Source organism: Macaca mulatta, chromosome 15, assembly GCF_049350105.2.
Source record: "Macaca mulatta isolate MMU2019108-1 chromosome 15, T2T-MMU8v2.0, whole genome shotgun sequence".
Classification (NCBI taxonomy): Eukaryota; Metazoa; Chordata; class Mammalia; order Primates; family Cercopithecidae; genus Macaca; species Macaca mulatta.
Genome location: NC_133420.1, coordinates 87889858 through 87905978, shown reverse-complemented (window position 1 = coordinate 87905978; position 16121 = coordinate 87889858). Strand labels below are relative to the sequence as shown.

Below are 16121 nucleotides of genomic sequence, written 5' to 3'. Positions count from 1 at the left end.
CAAGAGTAGTGGTTTTTGCCTTGTGTTCTTATCTCACTTCAGTTTATGAGTACATTTCAGGCAATTTAAAATAAAATTAAACATCAAGTTGAGTTCACAAATGTCTATGCTATATTTAAAAATATTAAAGCTATTATCTTAAATTTCAAGTCTTATTTTTTAATCTTTTAAAATGTTTTACTATTTCGAAGATTCATTCCTACTTACATGCATGTAGCAGAAGGTATTGTAATAATGTAGCTAAAGATTTCCTGAAAATATTTTGTTCACATTTGTTCTCATACGTTTCAAACTTTGTACAACAATATATATCACTGAAACTAGATTTTGTGTTTTTAAAAAATTGCCTAAAAGTCAAATCGTATTGATTCTTCTTTCGAGTTTACAAAACAATAACACCAACTAAGATAAAGAACTATGGATACATATACTTTAGGCATGTGAAAATTAAAATACTTCCCTGAATCCCCAGATAATTATTTTAAAAAAGCAAGTGAGTTTCAATGAAAGTAAATGAAATAAACACTTGTTACTTCTTTTCTGAGTGAAATGAATGATGCAGTTAGGAATGTCTGCCTTATCAATTGCATCTTCTCTACTAATTTGTTCTCTTTAGGTATCTTATTCTCTCTCCAGTAAAAAAAAATAGCATGATAATTTTTTTTCCACTTTCACAGAATAGTGAGTAAAATTATCTGTATTAAATGTGCTCTGTCTATGTGATCAAATGAACAAATACAATTATAATTTACCTTACTGCAATTAAAATATTGGTAACATGCTAAGTCACTGAATTTTCTCCATCCACCCAATTTTCTAGTCTTCAGTTGGATTTTAGCTTTGCTTATTTCATAAAACCTCAGTATAAAAGGATAACTAACTAATTATTTGGAAAATTGTAATTATTAATCTTGACATACAATACACATCTTATATTTCTTTCTGATAAGTTACGTTTCTAATATAAAGTTTGAAATAAAGAAGATGGTATACTGCCTTCCAAGTGTTTATTAGTATTCTTTCCTTAAATATATATCCTTACTTAAAGAATTTGTTTTTCTTTCTCAAGAATGGAAGCAATAAAAAGAAAATTAATTCTTATTTGATTTTGAAATTCTTCTTAGTTTCAAGTGATACTATAAATGATGGTGACCAACAGGTATTTGGTGCCTGACATATTTTGAGTTTTAATTCTAAACTCTTTGTAATGTTATTACTTTTAATCCTTGCACACCTATATGACATAGGTGATATTTTTATCATTTAAAAAAGCTAAACCTTGCAGAAAGGGAAATTAACTCTCTTCAAGTCATATTGATAACAAATAGCATGAAAATATTCTAAAAATTGTAATTTTAATCATCCTGCTGTTTTCAATTTTTTTCTGTAGAGACTGGGAAAGGGTTTATACAAATGGCAATATTCACAGAGTGGACTAGAAGAAATACAAGAAGATAAGCTAAATAGATTTTGTTGTTGCATGTTTAGGTAACATCCTCCAATCTAATATTTGCCAGTAGAAAAACTAATGATGTTTTCTCATTAATATTTTAATAGTTCCTAAATTCAAATGAAGAAATGGGATATTATTTACTGGGCCATTCCAAACCCATCACAATATAAATTTTCACTATTATTTTAACATAAGACTACTTTTCAATATTGTGAATGAATATTGTGTAAGTTAATATTTACTAGTTAATAAGTTAATATTACTAATATTATTTTATAAATTACACACTTCATGTGAGCAAATAGCAATTCTATAATGCTTATCGTTGTACCTCTAGAAGAGTGCCTTAGCCTTGGCACCATTTACATTTTGAATGGTATAACTTTTTGCTATAGGGCTGTCCTGTGCATTGTAGGATGCTTAGAAACATTCCTGTCCTCAACCCATTACATGCCAGTAGCAACCCCCAGCTTTGACAACCAAAAATGTCTCTAGATATTGCCAAATGTCTTTTCAAGAATAAAATTTTCTCTAGTGAGAACTACTGCCCTGTTGCATAGTAACTGGTACATAGTTATACATTTTTATTAGTTTTTAACTTTGAATGTTTATGCATATATAGTTTATTTACATAAATTAGAGAATATATAAATAGCTTACACTAAATAGTAAATCAGCAGGTGATCTGCCATTAGTTGTCATATGGTAGTGTTTAAACAAACACAATAGATTTTCATATGAATATTTTGAAAGTTTTAGGCAAGAGTAGGTGTAAAGAAAATCTATGTGTAAATTACTGCACACAAATCAAAGTGATTAAAGCACATGTTGCTTGCATGCATTTATCTCTATTATGTTATTTGAATCTAATTTAAATACACACAGGTGTACATTCCTTTTTAATTTATTATTAGTTTGGTACAAAAGTAATTGTGTTTTTGTCATTAAAAGTAATGATTGCTTTATCAGCAATCACACTTACTATTTGATGCTGTTGATAAGAAATAATATGGAGAGGAATCCGGGAAGAAGGGCACATTTCTCCTTAAATCACAATGTTATAGTAAGCTCAGGCTGCATAATAAAAATCCATAGACTGAGGGGGCTAAACAACCCATATTCATTTCTTACAGTTCCACAGACAGAAATCCAAGATCAAGGTGCTGGTAGATTTTGTTCCTGATAAGAACTGTTTTCCTGGCTTGCAGATGTTCATCTCCTTGCTGTGGACTCACATGGTGGACAGAAATGAGAAACCTGGGTCTCTACTGCTCTTCTTATAAGAACATTAATCTCATCCTGAAGCATCCACTGCATGACCTCATCTAGCGACTGCATGACCTCATCTACTTACTTCCCAAAAGCCCCACTTCAAAATACCATCATACTGGGGGTTAGGGCTTCAACATACGAATTTTGAGGAGACACAAACATTTAGTCTATAATAACAGTAAGATCACGAGATCAAAGTAATAGATTTGGGCTATGACAATTTTCATACATTTACTAATGGATTGTTGAAAATAGAGATTACTTTGTTACTCAGATTATTTGTAGGTAAAATATATATATATATGTGTGTGTGTATATATGTGTGTGTGTATATATATATGTGTATATATATATAAGCTACTGAATTCTGACAGCCTAAGGTAATGACAAAAACTTACTAGGTAATGAATTGCACTGCCAGGAGAAATAAGTACTTAAGTACTAAAATTAGAAGTACTTAAGGCTGGGTGCGGTGGCTCACACCTGTAATCGAGCACTTTGGGAGGTTGAGGCATGTGGATCACCTGAGGTCAGGAGTTCGAAACCAGCCTGACCAATATAGTGAAACCCCATCTTTACTAAAAATACAAAAATTAGCAAGGCATGTTGGCGTGCACCTGTAGTCCCATCTACTCAGGAGGCTGAGACACGAGAATTGCTTGAACTGGGAGGCAGAGGTTGCAGTGAGCTGAAATTGTACCAGTACATCCCAGTCTGAGTGACAGGGTGACACTTGCATCTCAAAAACAAACAAACAAACAAACAAAAAGTACTTAAATTTTTACCAGAAAAAAAGACTCAGAAGAAAAAGTTATTTTGATAGTGTCTCACCTACAACTTTCAGAGAAAATAAAATACCCTCAACATTCCAATGGGTTAGCAAGATTGCACTTCAGATGTGTGTGCATAGGTGTGTCTGTCTAGTATATGTAATAATGACATGTATGGATTCTATAACAAATATTTAAATTTATTTTTATAAATATAATTTTTAATTATACAAATTATTTGCAGAAATTTATTTTTTAACTTCCTATTCTACTTTTGTAAGCCCTGAAAAATATCCTAAATTTAATACAAGTCTGAAACATTTATTTAGTTGCCTCTTCAAGGTCTTTCCTAGGCTCCAAAGGTACAAAGATAATTAGAGTAACAACCTTTGCCTCTAGCAGATAAAAATTTAGAGAAACTTAGCAGCTACTGGTTAAAACAAGCAAACAAACAAAAACCTTCAACTAGAGAACTTCATAGATTTTAAATGAAAAAAAAATTTTACTTGTTTTGGGATATGCATATTGCAAACAAGCAAACTTGAGATTTGAGAAAAAGACAGCATGTTTTGTATGAGTGAGAGGGCCTCCCAAAACCATTTTGCATGGGATAAAAATTACAAAGTTCTAGAGAGTTATGAAAAACAATACATGAAAAAGAAAGGTAATAAATTGATCTCAATGGAAATATCGGAATTACAGCAATCATTTTCTACAGTCCAATTTAGCTAGTTTTAAACAAATTCTTATAGATCTTTTTTCTTCTCTCCCATCATATAACCATCCTTCATCAGATATTATTTACTCTATCTTCCAAACATATTGCTACTTCTTCCTTACCACCCCTACTGGTAGTACTCTTGTCTAAGCTATTATTGCTTATCTGATGTTGTGGTTAGAAAAATATGCCGCTTCAAATTCTTACTTCATATATGAGTGAGAACATGCTAAATATATCCTTCTGTGCCTGGCTTATTTCACTTAACATAATGTTCTTCATTACACATTTTATAACTGTATTAAAATATCACATATATACCATAATTATATACAACAATTATATACTCATTAAAATTAAAAGAAAGAATTCCTGCTTCAAGAGCCTTGCTGGATTAATACATCTATCTTCAGCACTTTGAAATCCAAAGCTGCTTTGTGCTAAAGCCAAACTTTCCATGGGCTGCTCCCCACCGATGACAGCACGACAAAGATCTAAGTCACATGCCTTTCTCAGAGATGTGGGATCCACCTAGCAAGATGTTCTTGACTCTAGAATTCCCTGTCAGCCTTGCCAAACTTTCTTAGATATGTACCGAAATCGAAGACCAACTACCCCTCCCTCCCTCCCTCCCTCCCTCCCTCCCTCCCTTCCTTCCTTCCTTCCTTCCTTCCTTCCTTCCTTCCTTCCTTCCTTCCTTCCTCCCTTCCTTCCTTTTTCAGGATAGTCAGACCTTAACCTAGGTCTTTTGGCTCTCCCAGCCTCCTCTAGTCCCGTCTCCATTTTCCCTCACAGACATTCCCTTCTTGTACATGGAATCCTGTCTTGAAACCTGCTTGCGTCCCACAAGATCAAGAATAACACACCATTGTTATAAAAGTAATATTCCAAGTGATCTTGCTCTTTTATTCCCCAACAGACAATCCTCATTAACCAGACAGCTAGAATTCTCTTTTAAAAATGTAATTCAGAATATTACTTCTATATCATATCCCCCTACATATTCTGCATATTCTGATTAAATACCAAAGTCCTTAAATTTTATAAGACTGAGGCCCTTGTATTAATACGTGCTGTTCTATCATCTGGGAATTATCTTTACCAAATAACCACATGACTTATTCCTTCACCTACTTTAAATTTTTACTTAAACTTTAACATTTAAATGAAGCTTCCCTGAGCACCCTTTTCAAAATAGCAACCTTTTGCAGCCTTCAGATATCTTCTATCTCCTTTTCCTACTTTCCACTGAATGGCTGCAGCAGTGCTCTCTGGTTGCCTAACAACATATGGCAGACACTAAAGGGACCATAGTCCCCTCATACCACTCCCACTCCTTTACTTCTAGCCTCAATTCCATGAAGTTCTCTAGGTTATCAGTACAGATAGGCAACTCCCGTGGGCATCTGATTATTTCAGCCAAAAGTTGTTTGACCTCTCTGGCAAAGCATCTTAATGATTATAAAATCCAGAAGCCATATGTTTGGATTCTACCTGTCTCCTAGAGTCCTTACAAAATGCGGAACAGTAATGAAGAGCACTCTTTTGGAAACAATCCAAACTGTATAATTGCAAGCCTGGCCCCTGCACACCTTTCTGTAGCACAAGAGTCTTTAGAAATCTATTTTTTATTTCACTGCTAACCCTTAGTCTGTGAATTCTAGTCTACACCATGTGTGCTGATTCCCCCAACCCTTTATTAGATAGCATTTCAAAATACCATATATTTTATTTGTGTCACATAATATTTGCCTCCCTAATTTAAAAGCTAAAATCCATGACGTGGATTATTTTGCACCTTTCCTTTTTTACTTACATATTTCCAGTACCTATAATACAGTAGTCACTGAAGAAACAGTTTTGAATACATGAACATACACATGGATCAATTGCATATGGATAAAAGTTGTGGACAAAATCATCAGTCAAAATATTTATGAATTTTGCAAAATAAATAAAACATTATGAAAACCACTCCACAAAAACAAAAATGTTAACATTCTACATGCACAAGGAGTTCAAACAATTTTATGAAAAAAATTAACTTATAATAGTGGAGTAGAAAATGAATGAACAATATTCCTCAAAAAAACAAATGAAAGAGGAAATAGAAAAATAAAGTTTTAATAAAAATATTAAAATAGGCCAGGCCCGATAGCTCACGCCTGTAATCCCAAGACTTTGGGAGGCCGAGGCAGGTGGAACACCTGAGGTCAGAAGTTCGAGACCAGCCTGGCCAACATGGTGAAATCCCGTCTGTACTAAAAATACAAAAATTAGCCAGGCATGGTGGTGGGCACCGATAATCCCAGCTACTCGGGAGGCTGAGACAGGAGAATTGCTTAAACCTGGGAGGCGGAGTTTACAGTGAGCCGAGATAGCTCCACTGCACTACAGCCTGGGCAACAGAGCAAGACTCAAACAATATATTAAAATAAAACAACAGTGTTTTCACCTATCTACTTTGCAAGAATCAAACAATAATGATAATATTCAATGTGACTAAGACTTCAGAAAGCCAATTAACTGTTTTCTACATTGGTTTATATATATTTTCTGGAGGTCAATTGAAAAAGCAATTGCAAAATTTTAAAATACCAATTTTCTTTGAAGAAAAGCTGCAATTCGCTTTTCGATCCGCCATCTGCGGTGGAGCCGCCACCAAAATGCAGATTTTCATGAAAACCCTTATGGGGAAGACCATCACCCTCGAGGCTGAACCCTCAGATACGATATAAAATGTAAAGGCCGAGATCCAGGATAAGGAAGGAATTCCTTCTGATCAGCAAAGACTGATCTTTGCTGGCAAGCAACTGGAAGATGGACGTACTTTGTCTGACTACAATATTCAAAAGGAGTCTACTCTTCATCTCGTGTTGAGACTTCGTGGTGGTGCTAAGAAAAGGAAGAAGTCTTACACCACTCCCAAGAAGAATAAGCGCAAGAGAAAGAAGGTTAAGCTGGCTGTCCTGAAATATTATAAGGTGGATGAAAATGGCAAAATTAGTCGCCTTCATCGAGAGTGCCCGTCTGATGAATGTGGTGCTGGGTTTTTATGGCAAGCCACTTTGACAGACATTATTGTGGCAAATTTTGTCTGACTTATTGCTTCAACAAGCCAGAAGACAAGTAACTGTATGAGTTAATAAAATACATGAACTAACAAAAACAAAAAAAAAAAAGAAAAGAAAAACTACAATTCCACACAATTGCTAATGAGTGAAGGTTAATATAAAACATGATATAATTGTATTTTTTAACTGATAGACTTTATTCTTTAGAGCAGTTTTAGGTTCACAGCAAAACAGAAAAGAAAGTATATAGAGTTCCCAAATCCTCCCCTATACTCTCACCAAACATCCACAACATGCAGTCTTCCCCGACACCAACATGTCATATCATTATGGTACATTTGTTATAACCAGTGAACCAACATTAACACATTATCCACCAAAGTCCATAGTGCTCATTAGGGCTCACTCTTGGTTTTGCACGTTCTATGGGTTTTGACAGATATGTAATGGTATGTATTCACCATTACAGCATCACACAGAATAATTCTTCATCTCTTTTTTCATCCGCTTTTTTCCTCTCATCACCACTCCACTGTAAGTCCTGGGTACTGTCTCCATGGTTTTGCCTTTTTTGGAATGTCGTATTTTAAACCATATATAGAGCCTTTTCAGATTGGCTTCTTTCACTTATCAGTAGGTTTTTAAGATTTTTCCACATCCTAACTCATATTTTTCCAGCTCTAAATAATATTCCATTGTATGATTACACCACAGTTTATTTATCCATTTACATAATTAGAGATATCTTGGTTGCTTCCAAGTTTTAGTCATTATGAATAAAGCTGCTATATACAATTGTGTATGTTTTTGTTTGGACATATTTTCAATACATTTGGATAAATAAGAAGGAATGAGTCTGCTGGTACAAGTATGTTTAGTTTTGTAAAAAACTGCCAAACCTTCTTCCAAAGTTGCAGCACCGTTTTGCATTCCCACCAGCAATTAATATGAGTTCTTATTGCTCCATCCTCTTCAGTGTTTGGTGTCAATGTTTTGGATTTTGGCCATTCTAATTGGTGTGTAGTGCTCTGTTACTGCTGTTTTAATTTTTAATTCACTAATGACATACGCAGATAAACATATTTTCATATGCTTATTTGCCATTGTATGTTTTTGATGAAGCATCTCATTTTTTAACCATTTCTTAATTGGTTTGCTTTTGTTTCTTACTGTTGAGTTTTAAGAGTTTTCTATGTATTTTTCATTTCGGTCTTTTACCAGATATGCATTTTACAATATTTTCTATTTTCTCCTGGTCAGTGGCTTGTCTGTCATTCTCTTAACAGTGTCTTTTGCAGGGCAGAAGTTTTTAATTTTAATAAAGTCAAACATCAATATTTATTATGGATCATGCTTTTTGCTTTGCATCTAAAAAGGTTTTTACCAAAACCAAGGTTATCTAAATCTTCTCCTATGCTCTAATATCTTCCAGGTGTTTTACAGTTTTAAATTTAACATTTAGTTCTATTGTTAATTTTATGTTCTTTTTGCAAAAAACATATGATGTTTATCTAGATTTTTTTTTTTTTTTTTACTATGTGGATGTCTGGTTATTTTAGCACCTTCTGTTAAAAAGTCTATCCTTTGACAGTTGAATTGCCATTGCTCTTTGTTAGAGTATCTGACTATGTTTGTGTGGGGTTGTTTTACAAGTTTTCTGTTCTGTTTGTCTATCCTTTCATCAATATGACAGTATCAATTACTGTAACTTTATGGTAAGTATCACAATTGAGCAGTATGAGTCCTCTGATTTTGTTTTTCTCCTTCAAAGACATTTTTACTAGTTTTTGACTTTTATTGTGAACTTCAAAATCAGTTTGCTGATATCTACCATATAACTTACTGGGATTTTGGTTGAGATGGCAAGGAATTTATATATGTCAAGTTAGGAAAAACAGACATTTTAACAATATTCAGTCTTCTATCCTTCAAGACAGGTTATCTCCTCATTTTTTATTTAGATCCTATTTGATTTCTTTCCTCAGAGTTTTATAGTTATCCTCATATAGATATGATAACATATTTTAGTAGATTTATACCTAAGTATTTCATTGTGAGGGTCCTAATGTAAATGGTATTCTGCTTTTTAATTTCAAATTCCAATTGTCTATTGCTGCTATATGGAAAAAGAATTGATTTTTTAATAATATTTATATTTTGAAAACTTGCTATAATTGTTTATCAGTCCCAAGAGGTTTCTGTTGTTGTTGAAGATTCTTTTGGATTTTATACATAAACAATCCTGTCACCTATGTACAACAACTATTTATTCTTTCCCAATTTGTATACTTTTTATTTCCTTGTCTTTTTGCTTTAGATAGTGTGATTTTGAAAATCGGTGGCAAGAACATTATATCCTTGCTCTGTTCTTGATCTTAGAGGAAAATAGTTTTTCATCATAAATACGTTATCTCTATGTTTTTGTGTAGATTTTTCTAATTTGAGGAAGTTCCTCTCTATTTCTGGTTTGCTAAGAGCTTTTATCGTAAGTGAATATTATTTTTATGAAATGATTTTTCTTCATTTATTGAAATGTTCATGTGATTTTTTAAATTGATGAAACAGATTATATTAATCGATTTTCCAATGTTAAACCAGCCTCGTATGCCTGGAATAACATGACATTTATCATGCTTAGTACTCTCTGAGATTTCTGGATCTGTGTTTTTGTTTGCTTGATTTTGTTTTGTCATTAATTTTGGAAAATCTCAGTCTTTAGTATTTCAAATATATCTCTGATTCTTCCTTTCTTTCTTCAAATTCTAGTATTTCCATTATGTGTATGTTACACATTTTGTAACTGTCCTCTGTTCTTGGATATCCTGATGTGTCTTTTTCACTTTTTTTCCTGTTCGCATTTTACTTTTGGAAGTTTCTACTGATATTTCTCTAAGTTCACTGATTCATTCCTCAGTCATGTCAAGTCCACAGATGAGCACATCAAAGGAATTTTTAAATTTCCATTCTAGTGTTTTTGGTTTCTAGCATTTCCTTTTGATTCTTTCTTAGAATTTTTGTCTCTGTGTTTATGTAACCTGACTGTTCTTTTAGTTGTCCAATTTTTATTTTAGCACATTTAGCATATTAATTACAGCTATTATAACTCCTAATGTGATTCCACAACCTCTCCCATATCTGAGTCTGGTTCTTATGCTTAAGTCTCTTCAAACTATGTTGAGGTTTTTATTTATTTGCTTGTTTGTATGTCTTGTCAATTTTTGTTGAAAGCTGGACATAATACACTGAGTAAGAGGAATGACAGTAAATAGAACTTTACTATGACATTTTATGGTTATTTAACAAGGAGTTAGTCTATGTTTATTGTTTGCTATAACTTTAAGTGTCTGAAGCTTCATTTTTCCTGTTTTTGTCTCCCCTATTGGCCTTGGGTTTCCCTAGAGATTTATTTCTTAAGTAAGGTCTGAGAAATACATTTCTGACAGTTGTATTCTCCTATTATGATATTCCTGTTATGATACAGGAGCCCAATTTATGTTGTGGTAAGATTCTGGGAAAGAGGAAGTGTTCTATATTTCTGTGATTATGCTTCAGTCTTTTGGTGAGTCTGTGCCCCTGGGTTTTGACCTTCATAATTGCTTCTCTGTTTCTACTCCCTCCTCCCTCTTCGAAGCCAGATAGAAAAGCAGAAGAATATTGGAATTTGATACTTCCCTTCCCCCATGTGAACGCTGAAGGTGGCTAGGGTTGAGTATTTCTCTTTCACCAGGTTAATTAACTTCTGCTAAAACCCAAGGTAAATTAGGTTCAGGTAAAATTGCTTCCCTGGTAGTCAGTTTATTTCCCCCCAACTCAGTAAGGAGCACTAGAGGATTTTCCTCTGAATGACACCATAAAATCTTTATGGGGCTACTGGAGATAAAACTCATGAAAGTATGCCCTCTCTCCAAGACTGTGCCTCTCGGGAGTCTTAACTGTCAAGCTTGTTCATACGGCGCCTCTAGAAATGCATGAACTACATGTTAAGCTTTTCTACTCTGGTACTAGTTTCAGAGGAGAATATTGCTCCTAGGCTTCTGCTCCAGCAAGTTGTGATTCTTTGGGTCACCCATCTTTCCATCATAAGGAGAAGCAATTTGCTGTTGACCTCACATACTGATGGATCTAAGAAGAGTTGTTAATTTTCAGTTGGTTCATCTCTTTTCTTATTGTAAGGATGGGAATGATGACTTCCAGGCTTCTTACAAGAAAAAATGAAAACAAGAATTTTATAGTTCTATTTTATTAATTTGTTTCATTATTATTACCTACAGATGACATATATATATGAGATATTCATAAGACATTGGAATTAATTGTTTCTAGAAATGTGAAGGTGTGATATCAATATCAAAAGTAAATTGCATTTCAATATTTGAGCAAAAACAGTGAGTACAATTTTTAAATAATTGCATTTAAAATTGTAGATGCAATAGAATAAAGAAGAACAAATTCAAACCCTATAAGCAGATCCGTTTAACTAGAAGAATGAGCAAAAATCTGATGCACGATGGAAAGAGATTTTAATTTTAAAGTGGGCAATATTTTTGAGCCTGTTAAAGAAAATAAAGTACTATAGATATGTTGCCACAACTACTTCTATGAAGGAATAAAGCACAGCTTTCAGAAAAATAGTCACGTTTATGAAAGTGTATCATTAACTAAGTCATCTTTCATCACCATTGAATATCAACTTTTTTACTCTATTATAAGGATAGATAAAATTGATTATTATAAGTACACATATAAATTAGAACTTAAAAAGAGCAAAATAAAATGCAAATAGTGACTCTCAACAAGCCTGGTAAAATAATAAAATTATTATTGTACGTGTTTTAATTATTTAGGTGTTTTTAAAATAATTAAATAATTAAATTATTTTTTTAACTAATTAAAAAAATTATTTTAATTATTGTACGTGTTTAAAGAATGTAATAATTCTTTAAAAATTATTTTAAAGAAAAAAGTGCACGCTATTAAAATATTAAAATATTGTTTAAAAATCTAAACTATATATAAACATTAGATAATTTACTCAGGCAATCAGGACTGGTACAAGTAAATAAAAAGTATATAATCATTCTTTTTAACAGCAAGACTAAAAATATACTATTTTTTTAATGCTGACAATTATACTAATGAAGATTAAGATATTAAATATTTTTTTTCGCCAGGCACTGTGGCTCACGCCTGTAATCCCAGCACTTTGGGAGGCCGAGGCGGGCAGATCACCTGAGGTCAGGAGTTCCAGACCAGCCTGACCAACATGGAGAAACCCTGTGTCTACTAAAAATACAAAATTAGCTAGGTGTGGTGGCACATGTCTGCAATCCCAGCTACTTGGGAGGCTGAGGCAGAAGAATTGCTTGAACCCGGAGGTGGAGCTTGCAGTGGGCCGAGATTGCACCTCTGCATTCCAGCCTGGGCAACAGAGCGAGACTCCGTCAAAAAAAAAAAAATAATAATAATCATGAAGATTGTAAAAATGAAGTAGTAAGCCTTTCTTGATTCTAAGAAACAATAAAACACAGGGCATAAAGAACGAATATAGGAATAAAGCCTTTAAAAAAAGATTTTAAGGTTTGATAAATTGTTATAAATTGGATTTCTTTTTCTATTTTACACTTATTAAAACAGGCCTATTTAGTGATTTTAAATTATCTCATTTTTTCCTATGGACTCAAATAAGAATATATATTATATATTACTCATATACACATAAACAGAGACACAGAAATGCAGAAAAGAAGAAAACTTAAGAGAAAAATATTTATATTGGTACATTAAATTAACAGCAAAGCTATATCTTTTGTGAATACGTATGCACTAAAATGATATGTAAAATGTATACAATATAAACAATTAAAATAAATTGACAACCAGAAAATAATGATGGGTTGTCTGCACAATGTTTTCAGTCATTGACGAAGGAATAAAATGAAAAACACCCACACATATATATATATATATATATATATATATTCACACAGACATATTTAAATACACATTTTTACATACATAACTAATATCATTACATTCATTTCAAAAGAGCTCATAAAATTTCATGAATTAACCATTAAAATATTGAATCTGGAGCAATAATATAATTAAAGCAAAAGTTAAAGCAAAATCGATACATTTGAAAGTAGCCAAAACCTTAGAACTGACTAATATAATAGAAAATTTTCAGGTATATCTCAAAAACACTTAAACGAGAGCAAAACAAGGGGCAACACTAACAATGTATAATTTGATCACAGTTACTCAGAATTAGCACCACTAATATACTTAACAGACTCCAAAATGCCCTAATGTATGGCAAATTTTTAGAAAGATACGTTTATCTAAATTTGTCAAGAGGTGCAAAATATAAAGATAGCTATACATGAATTAAGACGTCTGCCATATTTATTTTTCAAAATATGCTGATGGCTCAACTGGTTTAAGTGCAAGACATAGCATATTTCAGGGAGGACAAATAGTATCTGAGGGATTCAGCTGCAGAAAACAGAATTTATGCCAGCTATTTGTATGTGAATTATAAATTGCAATGTATTTTTAAAAATTGGTTGATTTATAGAAATATAGATTTGTTGAAAAACTAAAAAATGGAAGCTTGGCTGAGCTTTTAGGAAAGACTCTCAGAGTCACAGCAGATATCACAGTTTTCTGCCTTTATATATCAAGACAGTGTTTAATCAACTGCTATGCAGTATTGGTTCTAGTATTGTCCCTCTTTCACCATGATCTAAACTATGAAATGGGTGTTCTGCATTTTTCCCATACCTTTTATGAAGCTAGGAGGTTTTACCGAAGCATCTCTGATATAGCAGCAACAAGAAAATCTAAGGTCTTGTGGACCATACTAGCTAGCGGAATGGTCAACCATCAAATGATTGGTCTCCTTCTCATGCTGCTTTATTTCTATGTTCCAAATTCCTTATATATTCTTCGTATTGGTGCAACCTGTACCACATCTGAAACTCTAAATCCTAGGCAGTCTAGAATATGTATTTTTCCATACAAAGGAAAGATTTCACAATCCAAAAAAAAAAAAATAAGTTGATATAGCTAATGACTGGCAAAATGATTATCAAACAGATCCAGAGAACCCTGCGTAGGCTAAACACAGTTTTGAGAATTCCAAGAGACTATCATTTATGTGAGGTTTCATTTATCAACAGTTGTCGCATGATAAATTAAAACTGAATTTCAGAGGTATGTATTTATTATTTTATTTTAAAATATGTTAAATAATTTATTAAATGTTAACATAGCACTTTTTCCCACGGAAAAATGTATATATTTTCCAAAAGGGAAAAATTGTAGTATGAATTTTGGCGTGCTTTTACATTTTTCAAATTTTCTTTCATCTGTATTTGAATAGAAGCAGTTGGGTTCTTCATATTTTCTTCTGTATTCAACCTATTATTCTCTTATGTTACTTTGTTTTAATACACACACACACGCACAAAAATTGGCCTAGCCCAGATAATGTCATTGGAAAGGAAGAACTTTGTGTAGTTCTGAAAAGTTCTCAGGCCATACTTTTCTCAGAATATATACATTTCTCTCTCTCTCTCTCTACATATGTATATGGTTATGTATACATATCTACATATGTGTATGTATATGTAGAAAGAGATAAATGAATATATATAAGAATGTATAGCTGTAAGAATTAATATTCTTAATTTATATATATTTACAAATTAAGCTATTTAAACTCTACTACATTTAAGTTGAAGATGAAATAATCTCAAAACATGTTTACAGAGGAAAAAAAAATTAACAACAAAACCTTTCTGATATAAAGCCTAGAAACAAATACCACATTAATTAAAGACCAATCTCAGTAATGAACAACACACACACATAAGTCCCAAATACATTTAAAAAAGTTGATATAGTGATGTCAAATAATTATATCTAATTAAACATGCAGATTTTAATCCAAAGGCATAAAATATATTTAGCAGTAGGCAGTGTATTAATTAAATCCATTGCTCTTATATTTCAAAAGTATAAAATATAATCAAAAACAAATCACTGACATCGACATTAAAATTTATTGATAAAATTAAGAACATTATAACATTATAACAAAAAACACAAACCCTAATAATCGGCTATAATGCTTTGTATTTATTTACTAGTGAAATATTACAGGTATTCTCATTAATGTCAGAAAAATACTAAAATGATTTTACTTTTGATATAATGAGCAATAAGGATATATATATAAGACATCTGAAAGAATATGCCATATATAAACAGTGTTACTCTCTGGTGTGAGATAATTTTAGAGATTCCTTTTTGCATATTCTGTTTATTTAAAATTAATATGTCTTATTTACATAGTAAAACATTTTTAAAGAAATTTAAGTAAAGGCTGCTTACACAAGAGACTTAACAAAATCAAGACTTAACCAAACCAGAAAGTGTAGATATAATTGATGGGGACTCATACAGCAGGGATATTCAGAAAAAGAGAATAAAGATGGCAAAATCATTTTCAGGCAAAATATGTTTTAAGAAAAAAATAGTACAGAAAGCCAAATGGTGTCTTTCATATAACTACATCTCATGAACAGCAACATTAGGTCTGTATCAGACATTAACTTTTGTGGGACAATGGCATAGACTGAAAACACACGTTCAGTGAAAATCACTTTCAAATAGAAGCAAAAGTGACAAAAACACAAAGATAAGACTGACAAATTATAAGACTTGCCATGAAGAAACCATGACATTGGTGGCCATTGCAGCTAGACCTCTGACCATTCCAGAGCTGGCTTAATACAATGAATAAAGACACAACAGTAATAAGAAACTTT

At 32.4% G+C, this 16121-nt stretch overlaps 1 pseudogene; it reads left to right on the top strand.

Annotated features, from left to right (window-relative positions):
• Positions 1–6841: 6841 nt before the first annotated feature.
• LOC714700 (ubiquitin-ribosomal protein eS31 fusion protein pseudogene) lies at positions 6842–7358 on the top strand (annotated as a pseudogene).
• The last annotated feature ends 8763 nt before the right edge of the window (positions 7359–16121 follow it).